Raw genomic sequence first — 27,152 nt, 5'->3', positions numbered from 1 at the left:
TCTGAAGGCTGTTCATTCTTTTTTTGGGGTTCAACGAATGTTTCATCAGTTTTTGTGTAAATTCAGATTGCTGTTTTACTGAAAGTTTGAATATTTTTTCTTTATTTCAAAATGTGTAATAGAATACACAATATATTCGACGTGGCTTTGGGTTAACTCTTCACATTTCTAGCCAGAAAATTGCGAGCCTGAGTCTCGCCACGGCGCGAAAATAAAGTTGACTGGTCTTTTTTAACCCAAAGAATCCTAGGAAAAATTAACGGTAAATAATGCTATCAAAATTAAGCCATTTGTTAAAGTTCAGACCAGTTCAAGAGTATAGAATAAAACTTTGAGACATTTTTGTAGAAAATCGTTGTATTTCTTTTTCCGTTAAGTATCTAGCAACCGCAACAAAAAAAGTCAAGTAAACGTTGAATTTTTTTTGTTGAGTTATTACCTTTTTTGTTTTCGTATCTTTTTAGCAGTTGAAATTAAACGAGTTACAAATTAAGATATCTGGAAATCTCATTGTTATTTATTCTTCTTCGGCGGTTACCCGAAGCTGGTCAAAAAAAATTTCTTCAAAAAATTTTAAAACTAGGTCTCTTTGAGTTCCCGCAAGTCAGATTATTGTCTTGATTATTTTTTAATCAGTTCTTTCGAAATTTTTCAAAATGTGACGTGTTGAACTTATTATACAGAGGCGTGCTATTAGCTCGCTACTAAGTATACATCTGGAAATCAGCTTGTTAAATTTCAGGCCCCTGCTTCTTTGAAAATCTTTAATCCGAATGGCGAAAAATGAAACTTAACTACAATGTAACTGATGATCTAGCCCGCTTGGCCTAATGGATAAGGCGTCTGGCTCCTAACCAGAAGATTGCGAGTTTGAATCTCGCCGCGGGTAGTAAAGCTCTGCATCTGTCCAGAAAAAGTTTGAAGCTTATAGCAGTTTCGATTGGTTGGCGGTATTAAATCAATGTACCTCAAGTTTCCGCAAAATCTCCAGCAATTACAGCAGTAAAACAGATACTTAAATTTTGAGTTTTTGACTTTGTTTTAGTCCAATTTTTTTTAAATTTCCGTAGCTTTTTTCAGTTGAAATGAATCAATCGGTTTTCAAACTGAGATATCTAGCAATCTGAAGGCTGTTCATTCTTTTTTGGGGGTTCAACGAATGTCTCATCAGTTTTTGCGTAAATTCAGATTGCTGTTTTACTGAAAGTTTGAATATTTTTTCTTTATTTCAAAATGTGTAATAGAATACACAATATATTCGACGTGGCTTCGGGTTAACTCTTCACATTTCTAGCCAGAAAATTGCGAGCCTAAGTCTCGCCACGGCGCGAAAATCAAATTGACTGGTCTTTTTTAACCCAAAGAATCCTAGGAAAAATTAACGAAAAAAAATGCTATCAAAATTAAGCCATTTGTTAAAGTTCAGACCAGTTCAAGAGTATAGAAAAAAATTTGAGACATTTTTGTAGAAAATCATTGAATTTCATTTTCTGGCAAGTATCTAGTAATCGCAACAATAAAAAAGTCAAATAAACTTTGAATTTTTTTGTTGAGTTATTACCTTTTTTGTTTTCGTATCTTTTTAGCAGTTGAAATTAAACTGGTTACAAATTAAGATATCTGGAAATCTCATTGTTATTTATTCTTCTTCGGCGGTTATCCGAGGCTGGTCAAAACAAATTTCTTCAAAAAATTTTAAAACGAGATCTCTTTGAGTTCCCGCATGTCCGATTATTGTCTCGATTATTTTTTAATCAGTTCTTTCGAAATTTTTAAAGATGTGACGTGTTGAACTTATTATACAGAGGCCTGCTATTAGCTCGCTACTAAGTCTACATCTGGAAATCAGCTTGTTAAATTTCAGGCCCCTGCTTCTTTGAAAATCTTTAATCCGAATGGCGAAAAATAAAACATAACTATAATGAAACTGATGATCCAGCCAAAGTGGCCTAATGGATAAGGCGTCTGGCTCTTAACCAGAAGATTGCGCGTTCGAATCTCATCGCGGGTAGTATAGCTCTGTAGTTGTCCCGTAAAAGTTTGAAGCTAATAGCAGTTTCGATTGGGTGGCTGTTTTAAATCATTGTACCTCAAGTTTCCGCAAAATCTCCAGCAATTCCAGCAGTAAAACAGATTCTTAAATTTTGAGTTTTTGACTTCGTTTTAGTCCAATTTTTTTTAAAATTTCCGTAGCTTTTTTCAGTTGAAATGAATCAATCGGTTTTCAAAATGAGGTATCTAGCAATCTGAATGCTGTTCATTTTTTTTTGGGGGTTCAACGAATGTCTCATCAATTTTTGCGTAAATTCAGATTGCTGTTTTACTGAAAGTTTGAATATTTTTTCTTTATTTCAAAATGTCTAATAGAATACACAATATATTCGACGTGGCTTTGGGTTAACCTTCACATTTCTAACCAGAAAATTGCGAGCCTAAGTCTCGCCACCGCGCGAATATAAAGTTGACTGGTCTTTTTTAACCCAAAGAATCCTAGGAAAAATTAACGAAAAAAAATGCTATCAAAATTAAGCCATTTGTTAAAGTTCAGACCAGTTCAAGAGGATAGAAAAAAATTTGAGACATTTTTGTAGAAAATCATTGAATTTCATTTTCTGGCAAGTATCTAGCAACCGCAACAGAAAAAAGTCAAATAAACTTTGAATTTTTTTTGTTGAGCTATTACCTTTTTTGTTTTCGTATCTTTTTAGCAGTTGAAATTAAACGAGTTACAAATTAAGATATCTGGAAATCTCATAGTTATTTATTCTTCTTCGGCGGTTACCCGAGGCTGGTCAAAAAAAATTTCTTCAAAACATTTTAAAACTAGATCTTTTTGAGTTCCCGCAAGTCAGATTATTGTCTCGATTATTTTTTAATCAGTTCTTTCGAAATTTTTTAAAATGTGACGTGTTGAACTTATTATACAGAGGCCTGCTATTAGCTCGCTACTAAGTCTACATCTGGAAATCAGCTTGTTAAATTTCAGGCCCCTGCTTCTTTGAAAATCTTTAATCCGAATGGCGAAAAATAAAACATAACTATAATGCAACTGATGATCCAGCCAGCGTGGCCTAATGGATAAGGCGTCTGGCTCTTACCCAGAAGATTGCGCGTTCGAATCTCATCGCGGGTAGTATAGCTCTGTATTTGTCCGGAAAAAGTTTGAAGCTAATAGCAGTTTCGATTGGGTGGCTGTTTTAAATCAGTGTACTTCAAGTTTCCGCAAAATCTCCAGCAATTCCAGCAGTAAAACAGATACTTAAATTTTGAGTTTTTGACTTTGTTTTAGTCCAATTGTTTTTAAAATTTCCGTAGCTATTTTTAGTTGAAATTCATCAATCGGTTTTCAAAATGAGTCATCTAGCAATCTGATGGCTGTTCATTCTTTTTTGGGGATTCAACGAATGTCTCATCAGTTTTTGCGTAAATTCAGATTGCTGTTTTACTGAAAGTTTGAATATTTTTTCTTTATTTCAAAATGTGTAATAGAATACACAATATATTCGACGTGGCTTTGGGTTATCCTTCACATTTCTAACCAGAAAATTGCGAGCCTAAGTCTCGCCACCGCGCGAAAATAAAGTTGACTGGTCTTTTTTAACCCAAAGAATCCTAGGAAAAATTAACGAAAAAAAATGCTATCAAAATTAAGCCATTTGTTAAAGTTCAGACCAGTTCAAGAGGATAGAAAAAAATTTGAGACATTTTTGTAGAAAATCATTGAATTTCATTTTCTGGCAAGTATCTAGCAACCGCAACAGAAAAAAGTCAAATAAACTTTGAATTTTTTTTGTTGAGTTATTACCTTTTTTGTTTTCGTATCTTTTTAGCAGTTGAAATTAAACGAGTTACAAATTAAGATATCTGGAAATCTCATTGTTATTTATTCTTCTTCGGCGGTTAGCCGAGGCTGGTCAAAAAAAATTTCTTCAAAACATTTTAAAACTAGATCTTTTTGAGTTCCCGCAAGTCAGATTATTGTCTCGATTATTTTTTAATCAGTTCTTTCGAAATTTTTTAAAATGTGACGTGTTGAACTTATTATGCAGAGGCCTGCTATTAGCTCGCTACTAAGTCTACATCTGGAAATCAGCTCGTTAAATTTCAGGCCCCTGCTTTTTTGAAAATCTTTAATCCGAATGGCGAAAAATAAAACATAACTATAATGAAACTGATGATCCAGCCAGCGTGGCCTATTGGATAAGGCGTCTGGCTCCTATCCAGAAGTTTGCGCGTTCGAATCTCGTCGCGGGTAGTATAGCTCTGTATTTGTCCCGAAAAAGTTTGAAGCTAATAGCAGTTTCGATTGGGTGGCTGTTTTAAATCATTGTACCTCAAGTTTCCGCTAAATCTCCAGCAATTCCAGCAGTAAAACAGATACTTAAATTTTGAGTTTTTGACTTTGTTTTAGTCCAATTGTTTTTAAAATTTCCGTAGCTATTTTTAATTGAAATTCATCAATCGGTTTTCAAAATGAGTCATCTAGCAATCTGATGGCTGTTCATTCTTTTTTGGGGTTTCAACGAATGTCTCATCAGTTTTTGCGTAAATTCAGATTGCTGTTTTACTGAAAGTTTGAATGTTTTTCCTTTATTTCAAAATGTAAAATAGAATACACAGTATATTCGACGTGGCGTTGGGTTAACTCTTCACATTTCTAGCCAGAAAATTGCGAGCCTAAGTCTCACCATGGCGCGAAAATAAAGTTGACTGGTCTTTTTAACCCAAAGAATCCTAGGAAAAATTAACGGTAAAAATGCTATCAAAATTAAGCCATTTGTTAAAGTTCAGACCAGTTCAAGAGAATAGAATAAAATTTTGAGACATTTTTGTAGAAAATCATTGTATTTCTTTTTCCGGCAAGTATCTAGCAACCGCAGCAAAAAAAGTCAAATAAACTTTGAATTTTTTTTGTTGAGTTATTACCTTTTTTGTTTTCGTATCTTTTTAGCAGTTGAAATTAAACGAGTTACAAATTAAGATATCTGGAAACCTTATTGTTATTTATTCTTCTTCGGCGGTTACCCGAAGCTGGTCAAAAAAAATTTCCTCAAAAAATTTTAAAACTAGGTCTCTTTGAGTTCCCGCAAGTCAGATTATTGTCTTGATTATTTTTTAATCAGTTCTTTCGAAATTTTTTAAAATGTGACGTGTTGAACTTATTATACAGAGGCGTGCTATTAGCTCGCTACTAAGTATACATCTGGAAATCAGCTTGTTAAGTTTCAGGCCCCTGCTTCTTTGAAAATCTTTAATCCGAATGGCGAAAAATGAAACTTAACTATGATGTAACTGATGATCCAGCCAGCGTGGCCTATTGGATAAGGCGTCTGGCTCCTATCCAGAAGATTGCGCGTTTGAATCTCGTCGCGGCTAGTATAGCTCTGTATTTGTCCCGAAAAAGTTTGAAGCTAATAGCAGTTTCGATTGGGTGGCTGTTTTAAATCATTGTACCTCAAGTTTCCGCAAAATCTCCAGCAATTCCAGCACTAAAACAGATACTTAAATTTTGAGTTTTTGACTTTGTTTTAGTCCAATTGTTTTTAAAATTTCCGTAGATATTTTTAGTTGAAATTCATCAATGGGTTTTCAAAATGAGTCATCTAGCAATCTGATGGCTGTTCATTCTTTTTTGGGGTTTCAACGAATGTCTCATCAGTTTTTGCGTAAATTCAGATTGCTGTTTTACTGAAAGTTTGAATGTTTTTCCTTTATTTCAAAATGTAAAATAGAATACACAGTATATTCGACGTGGCGTTGGGTTAACTCTTCACATTTCTAGCCAGAAAATTGCAAGCCTAAGTCTCGCCACGGCGCGAAAATTAAGTTGACTGGTCTTTTTTAACCCAAAGAATCCTACGAAAAATTAACGGTAAAACATGCTATCAAAATTAGGCCATTTGTTAAAGTTCAGACCAGTTCAAGAGGATAGAAAAAAAATTGAGACATTTTCGTAGAAAATCATTGTATTTCTTTTTCTGGCAAGTATTTAGCAACCACAACAGAAATAAGTTAAATAAACTTTGAATTTTTTTTGTTGAGTTATTACCTTTTTTTTTGTTTTCGTATCTTTTTAGCAGTTGAAATTAAACGAATTACAAATTAAGATATCTGGTAATCTCATTGTTATTTATTCTTCTTCGGCGGTTACCCGAGGCTGGTCAAAAAAAATTTCTTCAAAAGATTTTAAAACTAGATCTCTTTGAGTTCCCGCAAGTCAGATTTTTTTCTCGATTATTTTTTAATCAGTTCTTTCGAAATTTTTTTAAAATGTGACGTGTTGAACTTATTATGCAGAGGCCTGCTATTAGCTCGCTACTAAGTCTACATCTGGAAATCGGCTTGTTAAATTTCAGGCCCGTGCTTCTTTGAAAATCTTTAATCCGAATGGCGAAAAATAAAACATAACTATAATGAAACTGATGATCCAGCCAGCGTGGCCTATTGGATAAGGCGTCTGGCTCCTATCCAGTAGATTGCGCGTTCGAATCTCATCGCGGGTAGTATAGCTCTGTATTTGTCCCGAAAAAGTTTGAAGCTAATAGCAGTTTCGATTGGGTGGCTGTTTTAAATCATTGTACCTCAAGTTTCCGCAAAATCTCCAGCAATTCCAGCAGTAAAACAGATACTAAAATTTTGAGTTTTTGACTTTGTTTTAGTCCATTTTTTAAAATTTCCGTAGCTATTTACACCGAAGACTTTAGTCAAGGTGTTATGGTATCGTGTAACGGGTTTTTTTTTTAATGTTGTCTGTTGTCAAGTGTCGACAAATAACGTCCACAGTTATCAATTATCATGTGGGCTGGACTATATCGCGCTATGTCACGTGATTGCGTATGTTTGTTTCTTTATTTGTTCATCTTTATTTATTTAATTATCTGTTCTTCTATTTATTTAATTATGTTTAGTTTGCTTAGATTTATTTATAATTTATGTATGTACATATTTATTTTTGTTTATTTTTATCACGTGTTTTGTTTATTTATTTAATTATTCTTTCTTTCATTTAGTTTTGCTTTTATTATTTCTGCGTGTGTATTTATTTAATTTATTTATTTTCATTTATTTATATTATGGGTCTGTTTGTTTGGTTATTTGTTCATATATTTTTTTTCATGTCTATTTAATTATTTGTACATTTCACTTTTGCTTTTATTTATTTATTTATTTATTTATTTATGTATTTATTTATGTATTTATTTATTTATTTATGTATTGATTTATTTTTTTATTGCTTATTTATTTATCAGGTGTGTTTTGTTTATTTGTTGATATTTATTTCTATATTTATTTAATTATTCTTTCTTTCATTTAGTTTTGCTTTTATTTTTTATCAATGTGTATTTATTTCACTTATTTATTTTCATTTATTCATATTATGGGTCTGTTTGTTTGGTTATTTGTTCATATATATTTTTTCATGTCTATTTAATTATTTGTACATTTCACTTTTGCTTTTATTTATTTATATATTTATTTATTTATGTATTCATTTATGTATTTATTTATTTATTTATGTATTGATTTATTTTTTTATTGCTTATTTATTTATCAGGTGTGTTTTGTTTTTTTGTTGATATTTATTTCTATATTTATTTAATTATTCTTTCTTTCATTTAGTTTTGCTTTTATTATTTATGTATGTGTATTTATTTAATTCATTTACTTTCATTTATTTATATTATGGGTCTGTTTGTTTGGTTATTTGTTCATGAGATATATATTTTTTCATGTTAATTTACTTATTTGTACATTTCAGTTTTGCGTTTATTTATTTATTTATTTATTTATTTATTTATGTATGTATTTATTTATTTATGTATTGATTTATTTTTTTATTGTTTATTTATTTATCAGGTGTGTTTTGTTTGTTCGTTGATATTTTTTGCTATATTTATTTAATTATTTTCTTTCATTTAGTTTTGCTTTTATTTATTATTCATGTATGTATTTATTTATTCATTTATTTATTTATGTTTATTTATTTTTGGTTTGTTCGTTCATTTATTGGTTTGTTCGTTCATTTATTTATTTATTTAGTTAGCGTCTTTGTTGTTTGATTGTGAAATTTGATGTTTTACTTCTTAGCTATGTAGTTAAAAGCAAAAAATGATTTTCAATTTTTTGTTGTTTAGGATATTTTCAGAAAGATCTGTATATCACCAATTAGCGTACAACGATTTACAGGGAACGCTGCCAACGAGATTTGTCCACTTGCTTTTGGGTTGCAGCTTTTGTGCATGATTTTGTTATTATAATGTTGGCAAACCATTCTGTCAAAGCCAAGTACGTGTTAAGCGCCCTTTTTTATTAATTTTTAACAAGACTGATTATTTTATAAACGCTGACAAATTTTTAATTACTGTAATATTGTTTATTTATTTCTGAGCGAATGTTCGTTATCATAGCCCACGTCTGAGCAGAACGATGTTATTATTTATATTGGTTTTCACAAATATATTTTTGCAATGTACTTTTTTCCGTAGTTCAAATTTATTGTAATGGTTTCTATAACACAATGATGGTGATATAATTTTTTTTTCAGAAATGACGTCCACTGTTTTGTTTGGCGATTCTATGTTAAAAGGATTTAACGAATACCTTATCAGATTTTCCGATACGTCGGTTATAGTGAAATCTGGACTGAAAGTCAGTACCATCAATGACACTCATGTCGAAGAGATAAAAGCCTTGAAACCAGCTCGCGTTATTCTTGCTGTTGGTGCAAACGACATGTGTCCCCGCAAACAAGATATTGTGTTACAACCAAGCATTGCCCATACCGATGCTTCTCTCGCGAGCTTGGCAAAGGCCACACTTGCTATGTTGATTATGTCACTTGCTTCTCCTCTTCGCGATGCTGGCTTTGAAGTACTGCTCCTTTGGTAACATTTTCATAAAATGACTAATTCAGTAATAATAATAATGTACATTGTTCATCAGGTATCGGTTTTGCTGTTTTTTTAATGAAGCTTAGAGAAAAAATAAACTACATTGTATTTTTAGTCCAATTGTTCGCAAGGACTTTTACCGTGAAATCCGCGCGTTGGATACAGCCATCAAGTCTTCAGATTGGTCATTTATTCCCGTTGGACTATTGCGCTACACACATTTATCTACCGATGGTGTTCATTTGTCGCAAATGGGCTGCCTGAATTTGGCGAAATTAATTTGTGAGAGAGTATCCTTAACTCTTTTGACATCTGCCGTGGTAAATACTTTTTGTCTATTCTATTTTTTTTCTGTTGTATTCCACTGAGCACTTAAATGTCATAATTTTATTTTTGCAGCCGTTTACTATCAGCTCATCTTCAGTGTTTGGCGTCTCTCAAATTTCCCTTGACGTTTGCAATAAATCTGTTTTGAGCATAGCTGATTCCCTCTTTGCAGAGCTTTACAAATCATACAAACAGGAATCTTGGACACATGTCAACGGGCGCTCTGTCAAGTGGATTTCAGAGGTTCCATACTCATATGGAAGCGTTCGCCACGCGCCCAACAATTCTTGGTCACCACAGTTGTTGTTGTTAAAGACCTTGTTGGAGAAAGAACTCAAAGTTTCCTTCAACAGTGTCCTCATCAACATTTATTGTTCCCTCGAAGAGGTAATATCACAAAATACCGTCATAACAATTAGATAACATAGAAAATGTACTTTGCCTATCAGTATTTTTAGGGAGTTGGATTTCACGCTGACAACGAACGTGGTATTCCTGATTATCCAACCATTGCCAGCGTATCCCTTGGAGCCACCCGACGCTTTGCAATGAAAAGAAACGGGACCACGCGCTCTGAAGTTTCTGTTTTGTTGCCACATGGTAGCGTTTTTACCATGCTCGGAGCTTGCCAGAAAGACTGGAAGCACAGCATCTTGAGAGGATCCACTGCACCCGATGGATCAATTGAGAAATGGAATGGCGTCCGTTTAAATTTGACGTTCCGTAATCAGTTTGACGCTGAACGTTGAAGTTTTATGTCATTTTTATTACTTGCCGGTTTTTGAAGGTTGAATTTGAACTTGATTTCGTGGAATACTTAACTGATATCTTTACCTGATTGAAGTTTTGTTCATGAATACCAACATTGGTACATTTTTCAGATCTGTGTCATGTCTTTGCAAGTATTTTTTTTTGTTTTTTGGATTTGTTTTTCGGATTGTTTTACTGCTACATACTGTCATTTCTGAGACTGCTTCACAATTTCTCAATATAATAAGACTAATAGCTTTTTTTCATTTTAGCTCTTTCTTGTAAGTATATGTGTAAGTACGATTTTTAGTTATTCCGGAGACCCATATGAGTCTACATGCCAATTTATACGATTGGCCGATTGAAACGACAAGAGGCGTTTTGCTACACATACAAACACAATCTTTTGTATTTTAATATAGCTATAGAAATTGATCTACAATGCGTAAGTACGACATTTAGTTCTACGATTGTTATTTCAGGTCCTTTGTCAATATTTCAGGCATTTTGTCAATATAGCAAAATTTTGGTGTATATATGTGTTAGTAAGATTTTTAGTTCTACAACGTTTATTCAGGCTCTTTGTCGATATAGCAAAATATTGGTGTATACATGTGTTAGTACGATTTTAGCTCTAGAATTGTTATTTCAGGCTCTTCGTCAATATAGCAATATTTTAGCGTATACATGTGTTAGTACCATTTTTAGTTCTCGAACTGTTATTTTATGATCTATGTCAATATATCAAAATTTTAGTGTATACATGTGTTATTACGATTTTTAGTTCTCGAACTGTTATTTCATGATCTTTGTCAATATATCAAAATTTTATTGTATACATGTGTTAGTACCATTTTTAGTTCTCGAACTGTTATTCCATGATCTTTGTCAATATAGCAAAATTTTGGTGTATACATGTGTTAGTACGATTTTTAGCTCTAGAACTGTTATTCCATGATCTTTGTCAATATAGCAAAAATTTGACGTATACATGTGTTAGTACGATTTTTAGCTCTCGAACTGTTATTTCATGATCTTTGCCAATATAGCAAAATTTTGGTGTATACATGTGTTCGTACGATTTTTAGCTCACGAACTGTTATTTCAGGCCCTTTGTCAATATAGTAAAATTTTGGTTTATACATGTGTTAGTACGATTTTTAGTTCTAGAAGTGTTATTTTATGATCTTCGTTGATATATCAAAAATTTAACCTATACATGTGTTAGTACGATTTTTAGTTCTAGAACTGTTATTTCAGGCTCTTTCTCGATATAGCAAAATTTTGGTGTATACATGTATTAGTACGATTTTTTGTTCTAGAACTGTTATTCTTCAATTATTAGTTGTTCAAGTTGTTTGGTTTTTGCTTCAGTTTCTATGCCTTCGGTGTATTGCGCGTAGCGCCTATGTTTTTAGTTGAAATTCATCAATCGGTTTTCAAAATGAGTCATCTAGCAATCTGATGGCTGTTCATTCTTTTTTGGGGTTTCAACGAATGTCTCATCAGTTTTTGCGTAAATTCAGATTGCTGTTTTACTGAAAGTTTGAATGTTTTTCCTTAATTTCAAAATGTAAAATAGAATACACAGTATATTCGACGTGGCGTTGGGTTAACTATTCACATTTCTAGCCAGAAAATTGCGAGCCTTAGTCTCACTACGGCGCGAAAATAAAGTTGACTGGTCTTTTTAACCCAAAGAATCCTAGGAAAAATTAACGGTAAAAATGCTATCAAAATAAAGCCATTTGTTAAAGTTCAGACCAGTTCAAGAGGATAGAAAAAAAATTTGAGACATTTTTGCAGAAAATCATTGTATTTCTTTTTACGGCAAGTATCTAGTAATCGCAACAATAAAAAAGTCAAATAAACTGAATTTTTTTGTTGAGTTATTACCTTTTTTGTTTTCGTATCTTTTTAGCAGTTGAAATTAAACGAGTTACAAATTAAAATATTTGGAAATCTCATTGTTATTTATTCTTCTTCGGCGGTTACCCGAGGCTGGTCAAAAAAAATTTGTTCAAAAAATTTTAAAACTAGATCTCTTTGAGTTCCCGCAAGTCAGGTTATTGTCTCGATTATTTTTTAATCAGTTCTTTCGAAATTTTTTAAAATGTGACGTGTTGAACTTATTATACAGAGGCCTGCTAATAGCTCGCTACTAAGTCTACATCTGGAAATCAGCTTGTTAAATTTCAGGCCCCTGCTTCTTTGAAAATCTTTAATCCGAATGGCGAAAAATAAAACATAACTATATTGAAACTGATGATCCAGCCAGCGTGGCCTAATGGATAAGGCGTCTGGCTCTTATCCAGAAGATTGCGCGTTCGAATCTCATCGCGGGTAGTATAGCTCTGTATTTGTCCCGTAAAAGTTTGAAGCTAATAGCAGTTTCGATTGGGTGGCTGTTTTAAATCATTGTACCTCAAGTTTCCGCAAAATCTCCAGCAATTCCAGCAGTAAAACAGATACTTAAATTTTGAGTTTTTGACTTTGTTTTATTCCAATTGTTTTTAAAATTACCGTAGCTATTTTTAGTTGAAATTCATCAATCGGTTTTCAAAATGAGTCATCTAGCAATCTGATGGCTGTTCATTCTTTTTTTGGGGGTTTCAACGAATGTCTCATCAGTTTTTGCGTAAATTCAGGTTGCTGTTTTTCTGAACGTTTGAATGTTTTTCCTTTATTTCAAAATGTAAAATAGAATACACAGTATATTCGACGTGGCGTTGGGTTAACTCTTCACATTTCTAGCCAGAAAATTGCGAGCCTAAGTCTCACCACGGCGCGAAAATAAAGTTGACTGGTCTTTTTAACCCAAAGAATCCTAGGAAAAATTAACGGTAAAAATGCTATCAAAATTAAGCCATTTGTTAAAGTTCAGACCAGTTCAAGAGGATAGAAAAAAATTTGAGACATTTTTGCAGAAAATCATTGTATTTCTTTTTACGGCAAGTATCTAGTAATCGCAACAATAAAAAAGTCAAATAAATTTTGAATTTTTTTTGTTGAGTTATTACCTTTTTTGTTTTCGTATCTTTTTAGCAGTTGAAATTAAACGAGTTACAAATTAAGATATCTGGAAATCTCATTGTTATTTATTCTTCTTCGGCGGTTAATTTTAAAACTAGATCTCTTTGAGTTCCCGCAAGTCAAATTAATGTCTCGATTGTTTTTTAATCAGTACTCTCGAAATTTTTTAAAATGTGACGTGTTGATCTTATTATACAGAGGCCTGCCATTAGCTCGCTACTAAGTATACATCTGGAAATCAGCTTGTTAATATTCAGGCCTCTGCTTTTTTGAAAATCTTTAATCCGAATGGCGAAAAATGAAACTTAACTAGAATGAAACTGATGCTCGAGCCAGCGTGGCCTAATGGATAAGGCGTCTGGATCCTAACAAGAAGATTGCGCGTTCGAATCTCGCCGCGGGTAGTAAAACTCTGTATTTGTCCGGAAAAAGTTTGAAGCGAACAGCAGTTTTGATTCGGTGGCTGTTTTAAATCAATGTAATTCAAGTTTTCGCAAAATCTCCAGCAATTACAGCAGTAAAACAGATACTTAAGTTTTGAGTTTTTGACTTTGTTTTAGTCCATTTTTTAAATTTTCCGTAGCTAGTTTCAGTTGAAATTAATTAATCGGTTTTCAAAATGATATATCTAGCAATCTGATGGGGCTGTTCATTCTTTTTTGGCGGAAAATCTTTGTATTTCTTTTTACGGCAAGTATCTAGGAATCGCAACAATAAAGAAGTCAAATAAACTTTGAATTTTTTTTTGTTGAGTTTTTACCTTTTTTGTTTTCAATTCTTTTTAGCAGTTGAAATTAAACGAGTTACAAATTAAGATATCTGGAAATCTGATTGTTATTTATTCTTCTTCGGCGGTTACCCGAGGCTGGTCAAAAACAAATTCTGCAAAAAACTTTTAAACTAGATCTCTTTGATTTCCCGCAGGTCAGATTTTTGTCTTGACTATTTTTTAATCACTTCTGTCGAAAATTTTTAAAACGTGACGTGTTGATCTTATTATACAGAGGCCTGTCATTAGCTCGCTACTAAGTATACATCTGGAAATCAGCTTGTTAAATTTCAGGCCTCTGCTTCTTTGAAAATCTTTAATCCGAATGCCGAAAAGTAAAACGTAACACTGATAAAAGTGTCGGAGTCCAGCCCGCGTCGCCTAATGGATAAGGCGTCTGGCTCCTAACCAGAAGATTGCGAGTACGAATCTCGCCGAGGGTAGTAAAGCTCTGAATCTGTCCGAAAAAAGTTTGAAGCTAATAGCAGTTTCGTTTGGGTGGCTCTATTAAATCATTGTACTTCAAGTTTCCGCAAAATCTCCAGCAATTACAGCAGAAAAGCAGATACTTTAATTTTGAGTTTTTGACTTTGTTTTAGTCCATTTTTTTAAATTTCCGTAGCTATTTTCAGTTGAAATTAATCAATCGGTTTTCAAATTGAGATGTCTAGCAATCTGAAGGATGTTCATTCTTTTTTAGCGGTTCAACGAATGTCTCATCAGTTTTTGCGTAAGTTCAGATTGCTGTTTTACTGAAAGTTTGAATATTTTTCCTTTTTTCAAAATGTTTAATAGAATACACAATATATTCGACTTGGCTTTGGGTTAACTCTCCACCTTTCTAGCCAGGAAATTGCGAGGCCAAATTTCACCACGGCGGGAAAATAAAGTTGACTGGTCTTTTTTAACCCAAAGAATCCTAGGAAAAATTAACGGTAAAACATGCTATCAAAATTAAGCCAATTGTTAAAGTTCAGACCAGTTCAAGAGGATAGAAAAAAAATTTGAGACACTTTCGTATAAAATCATTGTATTTCATTTTCTGGCAAGTATTTAGCAACCGCAATAGAAAAAAAGTCAAATAAACTTTGAATTTTTTTTGTTGAGTCATTACCTTTTTTGTTTTCGTATTTTTTTAGCAGTTGAAATTAAACAAGTTACAAATTAAGATATCTGGAAATCTCTTTGTTATTTATTCTTCTTCGACGGTTACCCGAGGCTGGTCAAAAAAAATTGCTTCAAAAATTTTTAAAACTAGGTCCCTTTGAGTTCCCGCAAGTCAGATTATTGTCTTGATTATTTTTTAATCAGTTCTTGCGAAATTTTTTAAAATGTGACTTGTTGAACTTATTATACAGAGGCGTGCTATTAGCTCGCTACTAAGTATACATCTGGAAATCAGCTTGTTAAATTTCAGGCCCCTGCTTCTTTGAAAATCTTTAATCCGAATGGCGAAAAATGAAAATTAACTATAATGTAACTGATGATCCAGCCCGCGTGGCCTAATGGATAAGGCGTCTGGCTCCTAACCAGAAGATTGCGAGTTCGAATCTCGACGCGGGTAGTAAAGCTCTGAATCTGTCCGTAAAAAGTTTGAAGCTAATAGCAGTTTCGTTTGGGTGGCTCTATTAAATCATTGTACTTCAAGTTTCCGCAAAATCTCCAGCAAGTAAAGCAGATACTTTAATTTTGAGTTTTTGACACTGTTTTAGTCCATTTTTTTTAATTTTCCGTAGCAATTTTCAGTTGAAATTAATCAATCGGTTTTCAAAATGAGATATCTAGCAATCTGTAGGCTGTTCATTCTTTTTTGGCGGTTTAACGAATGTCTCATCAGTTTTTGCGTAAGTTCAGATTGCTGTTTTACGGAAAGTTTCAATATGTTTCCTTTATTTCAAAATGTTTAATAGAATACACAATATATTCGACGTGGCTTTGGGTTAACTCTCCACCTTTCTAGCCAGAAAATTGCGAGGCCAAATCTCACCACGGCGGGAAAAAAAATTGACTGGTCTTTTTTAACCCAAAGAATCCTATGAAAAATTAACGGTAAAACATGCTATCAAAATTAGGCCATTTGTTAAAGTTCAGACCAGTTCAAGAGGATAGAAAAAAAATTTGAGACATTTTCGTAGAAAATCATTGTATTTCTTTTTCTGGCAAGTATTTAGCAACCGCAACAGAAAAAAGTTAAATAAACTTTGAATTTTTTTTGTTGAGTTATTACCTTTTTTGTTTTCGTATCTTTTTAGCAGTTGAAATTAAACGAGTTACAAATTAAGATATCTGGAAATCTCATTGTTATTTATTCTTCTTCGGCGGTTATCCGAGGCTGGTCAAATAAAATTTCTTCAAAAAATTTTCAAACTAGGTCTCTTTGAGTTCCCGCAAGTCAGATGATTGTCTTGATTATTTTTTAATCAGTTCTTTCGAAATTTTTTAAAATGTGACGTGTTGAACTTATTATACAGAGGCGTGCTATTAGCTCGCTACTAAGTATACATCTGGAAATCAGCTTGTTAAATTTCAGGCCCCTGCTTCTTTGAAAATCTTTAATCCGAATGGCGAAAAATCAAAATTAACTATAGTGTAACTGATGATCCAGCCCGCGTGGCCTAATGGATAAGGCGTCTGGCTCCTAATCTGAAGATTGCGAGTTCGAATCTCGCCGCGGGTAGTAAAGCTCTGAATCTGTCCGGAAAAAGTTTGAAGCTAATAGCAGTTTCGATTGGTTGGCTGTATTAAATCATTGTACCTCAAGTTTTCGCAAACTCTCCAGCAATTACAGCAGTAAAACAGGTACTTAAATTTTGAGTTTTTGTCTTTGTTTTAGTCCATTTTTTTAATATTTCCGTAGCTATTTTCAGTTGAAATTAATTAATCGGTTTTTAAAATGAGAAATCTAGCAATCTGAAGGCTGTTCATTCTTTTTTTGGGGATTCAACGAATGTCTCATCAGTTTTTGCGTAAGTTCAGATTGCTGTTTTACTGAAAGTTTGAATATTTTTACTTTATTTCAAAATGTGTAATAGAATACACTATATATTCGACTTGGCTTTGAGTTAACTCTCCGCCTTTCTAGCCAGAAAATTGCGAGGCCAAATCTCACGACGGCGCGAAAATAAAGTTGACTGGTCTTTTTTAACCCAAAGAATCCTAGGAAAAATTAACGGTAAAAAATGCTATCAAAATTAAGCCATTTGTTAAAGTTCAGACCAGTTCAAGAGGATAGAAAAAAACTTTGAGTTATTTTTGTAGAAAATCATTGTATTTCATTTTCTGGCAAGTATCTAGCAACCGCAACAGAAAAAAGTCAAATAAACTTTGAATTTTTTTTGTTGAGTTATTACCTTTTTTGTTTTCGTATCTTTTTAGCAGTTGAAATTAAACGAGTTACAAATTAAGATATCTGGAAATCTCATTGTTATTTATTCTTCTTCGGCGGTTATCCGAGGCTGGTCAAAAAAAATTTCTTCAAAAAATTTTCAAACTAGGTCTCTTTGAGTTCCCGCAAGTCAGATGATTGTCTTGATTATTTTTTAATCAGTTCTTTCGGAATTTTTTAAAATGTGACGTGTTGAACTTATTATACAGAGGCGTGCTATTAGCTCGCTACTAAGTATACATCTGGAAATCAGCTTGTTAAATTTCAGGCCCCTGCTTCTTTGAAAATCTTTAATCCGAATGGCGAAAAATCAAAGTTAACTATAGTGTAACTGATGATCCAGCCCGCGTGGCCTAATGGATAAGGCGTCTGGCTCCTAATCTGAAGATTGCGAGCTCGAATCTCGCCGCGGGTAGTAAAGCTCTGAATCTGTCCGTAAAAAGTTTGAAGCTAATAGCAGTTTCGTTTGGGTGGCTCTATTAAATCATTGTACTTCAAGTTTCCGCATAATCTCCAGCAATTACAGCAGTAAAACATACTTTAATTTTGAGTTTTTGACTTTGTTTTAGTCCAATTTTTTAAATTTCCGTAGCTATTTTCAGTTGAAATTAATCAATCGGTTTTCAAATTGAGATATCTAGCAATCTGAAGGCTGTTCATTCTTTTTTGGCGGTTCAACGAATGTCTCATCAGTTTTTGCGTAAGTTCAGGTTGCTGTTTTACTGAAAGTTTGAATATTTTTCCTTTATTTCAAAATGTTTAATAGAATACACAATATATTCGACGTGGCTTTGGGTTAACTCTCCACCTTTCTAGCCAGAAAATTGCGAGGCCAAATTTCACCACGGCGGGAAAATAAACTTGACTGGTCTTTTTTAACCCAAAGAATCCTAGGAAAAATTAACGGTAAAACATGCTATCAAAATTAAGCCAATTGTTAAAGTTCAGACCAGTTCAAGAGGATAGAAAAAAAATTTGAGACACTTTCGTAGAAAATCATTGTATTTCATTTTCTGGCAAGTATTTAGCAACCGCAACAGAAAAAAGTCAAATAAATTTTGAATTTTTTTTGTTGAGTTATTACCTTTTTTGTTTTCGTATCTTTTTAGCAGTTGAAATTAAACGAGTTACAAATTAAGATATCTGGAAATCTCATTGTTATTTATTCTTCTTCGGCGGTTATCCGAGGCTGGTCAAAAAAAAATTCTTCAAAAAATTTTCAAACTAGGTCTCTTTGAGTTCCCGCAAGTCAGATGATTGTCTTGATTATTTTTTAATCAGTCTTTCGAAATTTTTTAAAATTTGAAGTGTTGAACTTATTATACAGAGGCGTGCTATTAGCTCGCTACTAAATATACATCTGGAAATCAGCTTGTTAAATTTCAGGCCCCTGCTTCTTTGAAAATCTTTAATCCGAATGGCGAAAAATCAAAATTAACTATAGTGTAACTGATGATCCAGCCCGCGTGGCCTAATGGATAAGGCGTCTGGCTCCTAATCTGAAGATTGCGAGTTCGAATCTCGACGCGGGTAGTAAAGCTCTGAATCTGTCCGGAAAACGTTTGAAGCTAATAGCAGTTTCGATTGTTTGGCTGTATTAAATCATTGTACCTCAAGTTTTCGCAAACTCTCCAGCAATTACAGCAGTAAAACAGGTACTTAAATTTTGAGTTTTTGTCTTTGTTTTAGTCCATTTTTTTTAATATTTCCGTAGCTATTTTCAGTTGAAATTAATTAATCGGTTTTTAAAATGAGATATCTAGCAATCTGAAGGCTGTTCATTCTTTTTTTGGGGATTCAACGAATGTCTCATCAGTTTTTGCGTAAGTTCAGATTGCTGTTTTACTGAAAGTTTGAATATTTTTACTTTATTTCAAAATGTGTAATAGAATACACTATATATTCGACTTGGCTTTGAGTTAACTCTCCGCCTTTCTAGCCAGAAAATTGCGAGGCCAAATCTCACCACGGCGCGAAAATAAAGTTGACTGGTCTTTTTTAACCCAAAGAATCCTAGGAAAAAATAACGGTAAAAAATGCTATCAAAATTAAGCCATTTGTTAAAGTTCAGACCAGTTCAAGAGGATAAAAAAATCTTTGAGTTATTTTTGTAGAAAATCATTGTATTTCATTTTCTGGCAAGTATCTAGCAACCGCAACAGAAAAAAGTCAAATAAACTTTGAATTTTTTTTGTTGAGCTAATACCTTTTTTGTTTTTGTATCATTTTAGCAGTTGAAATTAAACGAGTTACAAATTAAGATATCTTGGAAATCTCATTGTTATTTATTCTTCTTCGGCGGTTACCCGAGGCTGGTCAAAACAATTTCTTCAAAAAATTTTAAAACTAGATCTCTTTGAGTTCCCGCAAGTCAGATTATTGTCTCTATTATTTTTTAATCAGTTCTTTCGAAACTTTTTAAAATGTGACGTGTTGATCTTATTATACAGAAGCCTGCCATTAGCTCGCCACTAAGTCTACATCTGGAAATCAGCTTGTTAAATTTCAGGCCCCTGCTTCTTTGAAAATCTATAATCCGAATGGGGAAAAATAAAACATAACTATAATGAAACTGATGATCCAGCCAGCGTGGCCTAATGGATAAGGCGTCTGGCTCTTATCCAGAAGATTGCGCGTTCGAATCTCATCGCGGGCAGTATAGCTCTGTATTTGTCCCGTAAAAGTTTGAAGCTAATAGCAGTTTCGATTGGGTGGCTGTTTTAAATCATTGTACCTCAAGTTTCCGCAAACTCTCCAGCAATTCCAGCAGTGTAACAGATACTTAAATTTTGAGTTTTTGACTTTGTTTTAGTCCAATTATTTTTAAAATTTCCGTAGCTATTTTTAGTTGAAATTCATCAATCGGTTTTCAAAATGAGTCATCTAGCAATGTGATGGCTGTTCATTCTTTTTTTGGGGTTTCAACGAATGTCTCATCAGTTTTTGCGTAAATTCAGATTGCTGTTTTACTGAACGTTTGAATGTTTTTTCTTTATTTCAAAATGAAAATAGAATACACAGTATATTCGACGTGGCGTTGGGTTAACTCTTCACATTTCTAGCCAGAAAATTGCGAGCCTAAGTCTCAACACGGCGCGAAAATAAAGTTGACTGGTCTTTTTAACCCAAAGAATCCTAGGAAAAATTAACGGTAAAAATGCTATCAAAATTAAGCCATTTGTTAAAGTTCAGACCAGTTCAAGAGGATAGAATAAAATTTTGAGACATTTTTGCAGAAAATCCTTGTATTTCTTTTTACGGCAAGTATCTAGTAATCGCAACAATAAAAAAGTCAAATAAATTTTGAATTTTTTTTGTTGAGTTATTACCTTTTTTGTTTTCGTATCTTTTTAGCAGTTGAAATTAAACGAGTTACAAATTAAGATATCTGGAAATCTCATTGTTACTTATTCTTTTTCGGCGGTTACCCGAGGCTGGTCAAAAAAAATTTCTTCAAAACATTTTAAAACTAGGTCTCTTTGAGTTCCCGCAAGTCAGATTTTTGTCTCGATTATTTTTTAATCAGTTCTTTCGAAATTTTTTAAAATGTGACGTGTTGAACTTATTATACAGAAGCTTGCTATTAGCTCGCTACTAAGTATACATCTGGAAATCAGCTTGTTAAATTTCAGGCCCCTGCTTCTTTGGAAATCTTTAATCCGAATGGCGAAAAATGAAAATTAACTATAATGTAACTGATGATCCAGCCCGCGTGGCCTAATGGATAAGGCGTCTGGCTCCTAACCAGAAGATTGCGAGTTCGAATCTCGCCGCGGGTAGTAAAGCTCTGAATCTGTCCGTAAAAAGTTTGAAGCTAATAGCAGTTTCGATTGGGTGGCTGTTTTAAATCATTGTACCTCAAGTTTCCGCAAAATCTCCAGCAATTCCAGCAGTAAAACAGATACTTAAATTTTGAGTTTTTGACTTTGTTTTAGTCCAATTATTTTTAAAATTTCCGTAGCTATTTTTAGTTGAAATTCATCAATCGGTTTTCAAAATGAGTCATCTAGCAATGTGATGGCTGTTCATTCTTTTTTTGGGGTTTCAACGAATGTCTCATCAGTTTTTGCATAAATTCAGGTTGCTGTTTTACTGAACGTTTGAATGTTTTTTCTTTATTTCAAGATGTAAAATAGAATACACATTTCTAGCCAGAAAATTGCGAGCCTAAGTCTCACCACGGCGCGAAAATAAAGTTGACTGGTCTTTTTAACCCAAAGAATCCTAGGAAAAATTAACGGTAAAAATGCTATCAAAATTAAGCCATTTGTTAAAGTTCAGACCAGTTCAAGAGGATAGAATAAAATTTTGAGACATTTTTGCAGAAAATCATTGTATTTCTTTTTACGGCAAGTATCTAGTAATCGCAACAATAAAAAAGTCAAATAAACTTTGAATTTTTTTTGTTGAGTTATTACCTTTTTTGTTTTCGTATCATTTTAGCAGTTGAAATTAAACGAGTTACAAATTAAGATATCTGGAAATCTCATTGTTATTTGTTCTTCTTCGGCGGTTAATTTTAAAACTAGATCTCTTTGAGTTCCCGCAAGTCAGATTATTGTCTCGATTATTTTTTAATCAGTACTCTCGAAATTTTTTAAAATGTGACTTGTTGATCTTTTTATTTAGAGGCCTGCCATTAGCTCGCTACTAAGTATACATCTGGAAATCAGCTTGTTAATATTCAGGCCTCTGCTTTTTTGAAAATCTTTAATCCGAATGGCGAAAAATGAAACTTAACTATAATGAAACTGATGATCGAGCCAGCGTGGCCTAATGGATAAGGCGTTTGGCTCCTAACCAGAAGATTGCGCGTTCGAATCTCGCCGAGGGTAGTAAAGCTCTGTATTTGTCCGGAAAAAGTTTGAAGCGAACAGCAGTTTCGATTCGGTGGCTGTTTTCAATCAATGTACTTCAAGTTTTCGCAAAATCTCCAGCAATTACAGCAGTAAAACAGATACTTAAGTTTTGAGTTTTTGACTTTGTTTTAGTCCATTTTTTAAAATTTCCGTAGCTATTTTCAGTTGAAATTAATTAATCGGTTTTCAAAATGATATATCTAGCAATCTGAAGGGGCTGTTCATTCTTTTTTGGCGGAAAATCATTGTATTTCTTTTTAAGTATCTAGGAATCGCAACAATAAAAAAGTCAAATAAATTTTGAATTTTTTTGGCTGAGTTATTACCTTTTTCGTTTTCGTATCTTTTTAGCAGTTGAAATTAAACGAGTTACAAATTAAGATATCTGGAAATCTCATTGTTATTTGTTCTTCTTCGGCGGTTAATTTTAAAACTAGATCTCTTTGAGTTCCCGCAAGTCAGATTATTGTCTCGATTATTTTTAATCAGTACTCTCGAAATTTTTTAAAATGTGACTTGTTGATCTTTTTATTTAGAGGCCTGCCATTAGCTCGCTACTAAGTATACATCTGGAAATCAGCTTGTTAATATTCAGGCCCCTGCTTCTTTGAAAATCTTTAATCCGAATGGCGAAAAATGAAAATTAACTATAATGTAACTGATGATCCAGCCCGCGTGGCCTAATGGATAAGGCGTCTGGCTCCTAACCAGAAGATTGCGAATTCGAATCTCGCCGCGGGTAGTAAAGCTCTGAATCTGTCCGTAAAAAGTTTGAAGCTAATAGCAGTTTCGATTGGGTGGCTGTTTTAAATCATTGTACCTCAAGTTTCCGCAAAATCTCCAGCAATTCCAGCAGTAAAACAGATACTTAAATTTTGAGTTTTTGACTTTGTTTTAGTCCAATTATTTTTAAAATTTCCGTAGCTATTTTTAGTTGAAATTCATCAATCGGTTTTCAAAATGAGTCATCTAGCAATGTGATGGCTGTTCATTCTTTTTTTGGGGTTTCAACGAATGTCTCATCAGTTTTTGCATAAATTCAGGTTGCTGTTTTACTGAACGTTTGAATGTTTTTTCTTTATTTCAAAATGTAAAATAGAATACACATTTCTAGCCACAAAATTGCGAGCCTAAGTCTCACCACGGCGCGAAAATAAAGTTGACTGGTCTTTTTAACCCAAAGAATCCTAGGAAAAATTAACGGTAAAAATGCTATCAAAATTAAGCCATTTGTTAAAGTTCAGACCAGTTCAAGAGGATAGAATAAAATTTTGAGACATTTTTGCAGAAAATCATTGTATTTCTTTTTACGGCAAGTATCTAGTAATCGCAACAATAAAAAAGTCAAATAAATTTTGAATTTTTTTTGTTGAGTTATTACCTTTTTTGTTTTCGTATCTTTTTAGCAGTTGAAATTAAACGAGTTACAAATTAAGATATCTGGAAATCTCATTGTTATTTGTTCTTCTTCGGCGGTTAATTTTAAAACTAGATCTCTTTGAGTTCCCGCAAGTCAGATTATTGTCTCGATTATTTTTTAATCAGTACTCTCGAAATTTTTTAAAATGTGACTTGTTGATCTTTTTATTTAGAGGCCTGCCATTAGCTCGCTACTAAGTATACATCTGGAAATCAGCTTGTTAATATTCAGGCCTCTGCTTTTTTGAAAATCTTTAATCCGAATGGCGAAAAATGAAACTTAACTATAATGAAACTGATGATCGAGCCAGCGTGGCCTAATGGATAAGGCGTTTGGCTCCTAACCAGAAGATTGCGCGTTCGAATCTCGCCGAGGGTAGTAAAACTCTGTATTTGTCCGGAAAAAGTTTGAAGCGAACAGCAGTTTCGATTCGGTGGCTGTTTTCAATCAATGTACTTCAAGTTTTCGCAAAATCTCCAGCAATTACAGCAGTAAAACAGATACTTAAGTTTTGATTTTTTGACTTTGTTTTAGTCCATTTTTTAAAATTTCCGTAGCTATTTTCAGTTGAAATTAATTAATCGGTTTTCAAAATGATATATCTAGCAATCTGAAGGGGCTGTTCATTCTTTTTTGGCGGAAAATCATTGTATTTCTTTTTAAGTATCTAGGAATTGCAACAATAAAGAAGTCAAATATACTTTGAATTTTTTTGTTGAGTTTTTACCTTTTTTGTTTTCGTTTCTTTTTAGCAGTTGAAATTAAACGAGTTACAAATTAAGATATCTGGAAATCTGATTGTTATTTATTCTTCTTCGGCGGTTACCCGAGGCTGGTCAAAAACAAATTCTGCAAAAAACTTTAAAACTAGATCTCTTTGATTTCCCGCAGGTCAAATTTTTGTCTTGACTATTTTTTAATCAGTTCTGTCGAAATTTTTTAAAACGTGACGTGTTGATCTTATTATACAGAGGCCTGCCATTAGCTCGCTACTAAGTATACATCTGGAAATCAGCTTGTTAAATTTCAGGCCTCTGCTTCTTTGAAAATCTTTAATCCGAATGCCGAAAAGTAAAACGTAACACTGATAAAAGTGTCGGAGTCCAGCCCGCGTGGCCTAATGGATAAGGCGTCTGGCTCCTAACCAGAAGATTGCGAGTTCGAATCTCGCCGCGGGTAGTAAAGCTCTGAATCTGTCCGTAAAAAGTTTGAAGCTAATAGCAGTTTCGTTTGGGTGGCTCTATTAAATCATTGTACTTCAAGTTTCCGCAAAATCTCCAGCAATTACAGCAGTAAAACATACTTTAATTTTGAGTTTTTGACTTTGTTTTAGTCCATTTTTTTAAATTTCCGTAGCTATTTTCAGTTGAAATTAATCAATCGGTTTTCAAATTGAGATATCTAGCAATCTGAAGGCTGTTCATTCTTTTTTGGCGGAAAATCATTGTATTTCTTTTTAAGTATCTAGGAATCGCAACAATAAAAAAGTCAAATAAATTTTGAATTTTTTTGGCTGAGTTATTACCTTTTTTGTTTTCGTATCTTTTTAGCAGTTGAAATTAAACGAGTTACAAATTAAGATATCTGGAAATCTCATTGTTATTTGTTCTTCTTCGGCGGTTAATTTTAAAACTAGATCTCTTTGAGTTCCCGCAAGTCAGATTATTGTCTCGATTATTTTTAATCAGTACTCTCGAAATTTTTTAAAATGTGACGTGTTGATCTTATTATACAGAGGCGTGCTATTAGCTCGCTACTAAGTATACATCTGGAAATCAGCTTGTTAAATTTCAGGCCCCTGCTTCTTTGAAAATCTTTAATCCGAATGGCGAAAAATGAAAATTAACTATAATGTAACTGATGATCCAGCCCGCGTGGCCTAATGGATAAGGCGTCTGGCTCCTAACCAGAAGATTGCGAGTTCGAATCTCGCCGCGGGTAGTAAAGCTCTGAATCTGTCCGTAAAAAGTTTGAAGCTAATAGCAGTTTCGTTTGGGTGGCTCTATTAAATCATTGTACTTCAAGTTTCCGCAAAATCTCCAGCAATTACAGCAGTAAAACATACTTTAATTTTGAGTTTTTGACTTTGTTTTAGTCCATTTTTTTAAATTTCCGTAGCTATTTTCAGTTGAAATTAATCAATCGGTTTTCAAATTGAGATATCTAGCAATCTGAAGGCTGTTCATTCTTTTTTGGCGGAAAATCATTGTATTTCTTTTTAAGTATCTAGGAATCGCAACAATAAAAAAGTCAAATAAATTTTGAATTTTTTTGGCTGAGTTATTACCTTTTTTGTTTTCGTATCTTTTTAGCAGTTGAAATTAAACGAGTTACAAATTAAGATATCTGGAAATCTCATTGTTATTTGTTCTTCTTCGGCGGTTAATTTTAAAACTAGATCTCTTTGAGTTCCCGCAAGTCAGATTATTGTCTCGATTATTTTTTAATCAGTACTCTCGAAATTTTTTAAAATGTGACGTGTTGATCTTATTATACAGAGGCGTGCTATTAGCTCGCTACTAAGTATACATCTGGAAATCAGCTTGTTAAATTTCAGGCCCCTGCTTCTTTGAAAATCTTTAATCCGAATGGCGAAAAATGAAAATTAACTATAATGTAACTGATGATCCAGCCCGCGTGGCCTAATGGATAAGGCGTCTGGCTCCTAACCAGAAGATTGCGAGTTCGAATCTCGCCGCGGGTAGTAAAGCTCTGAATCTGTCCGTAAAAAGTTTGAAGCTAATAGCAGTTTCGTTTGGGTGGCTCTATTAAATCATTGTACTTCAAGTTTCCGCAAAATCTCCAGCAATTACAGCAGTAAAACATACTTTAATTTTGAGTTTTTGACTTTGTTTTAGTCCATTTTTTTAAATTTCCGTAGCTATTTTCAGTTGAAATTAATCAATCGGTTTTCAAATTGAGATATCTAGCAATCTGAAGGCTGTTCATTCTTTTTTGGCGGAAAATCATTGTATTTCTTTTTAAGTATCTAGGAATCGCAACAATAAAAAAGTCAAATAAATTTTGAATTTTTTTGGCTGAGTTATTACCTTTTTTGTTTTCGTATCTTTTTAGCAGTTGAAATTAAACGAGTTACAAATTAAGATATCTGGAAATCTCATTGTTATTTGTTCTTCTTCGGCGGTTAATTTTAAAACTAGATCTCTTTGAGTTCCCGCAAGTCAGATTATTGTCTCGATTATTTTTTAATCAGTACTCTCGAAATTTTTTAAAATGTGACGTGTTGATCTTATTATACAGAGGCGTGCTATTAGCTCGCTACTAAGTATACATCTGGAAATCAGCTTGTTAAATTTCAGGCCCCTGCTTCTTTGAAAATCTTTAATCCGAATGGCGAAAAATGAAAATTAACTATAATGTAACTGATGATCCAGCCCGCGTGGCCTAATGGATAAGGCGTCTGGCTCCTAACCAGAAGATTGCGAGTTCGAATCTCGCCGCGGGTAGTAAAGCTCTGAATCTGTCCGTAAAAAGTTTGAAGCTAATAGCAGTTTCGTTTGGGTGGCTCTATTAAATCATTGTACTTCAAGTTTCCGCAAAATCTCCAGCAATTACAGCAGTAAAACATACTTTAATTTTGAGTTTTTGACTTTGTTTTAGTCCATTTTTTTAAATTTCCGTAGCTATTTTCAGTTGAAATTAATCAATCGGTTTTCAAATTGAGATATCTAGCAATCTGAAGGCTGTTCATTCTTTT

At 33.3% G+C, this 27,152-nt stretch overlaps 11 non-coding genes across 11 annotated transcripts; all 11 read left to right on the top strand.

The window, feature by feature from the left end:
* The first annotated feature begins 816 nt into the window (after positions 1-816).
* Positions 817-889, top strand: Trnar-ccu (transfer RNA arginine (anticodon CCU)). Its single transcript has one exon. It is a non-coding gene; the product is annotated as a tRNA-Arg (tRNA).
* A 14,372-nt stretch (positions 890-15,261) lies between these two features.
* Trnar-ccu (transfer RNA arginine (anticodon CCU)) lies at positions 15,262-15,334 on the top strand. Its single transcript has one exon. It is a non-coding gene; the product is annotated as a tRNA-Arg (tRNA).
* A 1,040-nt stretch (positions 15,335-16,374) lies between these two features.
* Trnar-ccu (transfer RNA arginine (anticodon CCU)) lies at positions 16,375-16,447 on the top strand. Its single transcript has one exon. It is a non-coding gene; the product is annotated as a tRNA-Arg (tRNA).
* A 1,050-nt stretch (positions 16,448-17,497) lies between these two features.
* On the top strand, positions 17,498-17,570 carry Trnar-ccu (transfer RNA arginine (anticodon CCU)). The gene has a single exon. It is a non-coding gene; the product is annotated as a tRNA-Arg (tRNA).
* Positions 17,571-18,615: 1,045 nt separating this feature from the next.
* Trnar-ccu (transfer RNA arginine (anticodon CCU)) lies at positions 18,616-18,688 on the top strand. The gene has a single exon. It is a non-coding gene; the product is annotated as a tRNA-Arg (tRNA).
* A 2,173-nt stretch (positions 18,689-20,861) lies between these two features.
* Trnar-ccu (transfer RNA arginine (anticodon CCU)) lies at positions 20,862-20,934 on the top strand. The gene has a single exon. It is a non-coding gene; the product is annotated as a tRNA-Arg (tRNA).
* A 1,749-nt stretch (positions 20,935-22,683) lies between these two features.
* On the top strand, positions 22,684-22,756 carry Trnar-ccu (transfer RNA arginine (anticodon CCU)). Its single transcript has one exon. It is a non-coding gene; the product is annotated as a tRNA-Arg (tRNA).
* Positions 22,757-24,540: 1,784 nt separating this feature from the next.
* On the top strand, positions 24,541-24,613 carry Trnar-ccu (transfer RNA arginine (anticodon CCU)). The gene has a single exon. It is a non-coding gene; the product is annotated as a tRNA-Arg (tRNA).
* Positions 24,614-25,302: 689 nt separating this feature from the next.
* Positions 25,303-25,375, top strand: Trnar-ccu (transfer RNA arginine (anticodon CCU)). Its single transcript has one exon. It is a non-coding gene; the product is annotated as a tRNA-Arg (tRNA).
* Positions 25,376-26,065: 690 nt separating this feature from the next.
* On the top strand, positions 26,066-26,138 carry Trnar-ccu (transfer RNA arginine (anticodon CCU)). Its single transcript has one exon. It is a non-coding gene; the product is annotated as a tRNA-Arg (tRNA).
* Positions 26,139-26,828: 690 nt separating this feature from the next.
* On the top strand, positions 26,829-26,901 carry Trnar-ccu (transfer RNA arginine (anticodon CCU)). The gene has a single exon. It is a non-coding gene; the product is annotated as a tRNA-Arg (tRNA).
* Positions 26,902-27,152: the final 251 nt, after the last annotated feature.

The sequence above is a fragment of the Symsagittifera roscoffensis genome, chromosome 6 (genome assembly GCF_963678635.1).
Source record: "Symsagittifera roscoffensis chromosome 6, txSymRosc1.1, whole genome shotgun sequence".
Taxonomy (NCBI): domain Eukaryota; kingdom Metazoa; phylum Xenacoelomorpha; order Acoela; family Convolutidae; genus Symsagittifera; species Symsagittifera roscoffensis.
Note: the sequence above shows the minus strand (reverse complement) of the source record. Positions and strands in the feature narration are given on the sequence as shown.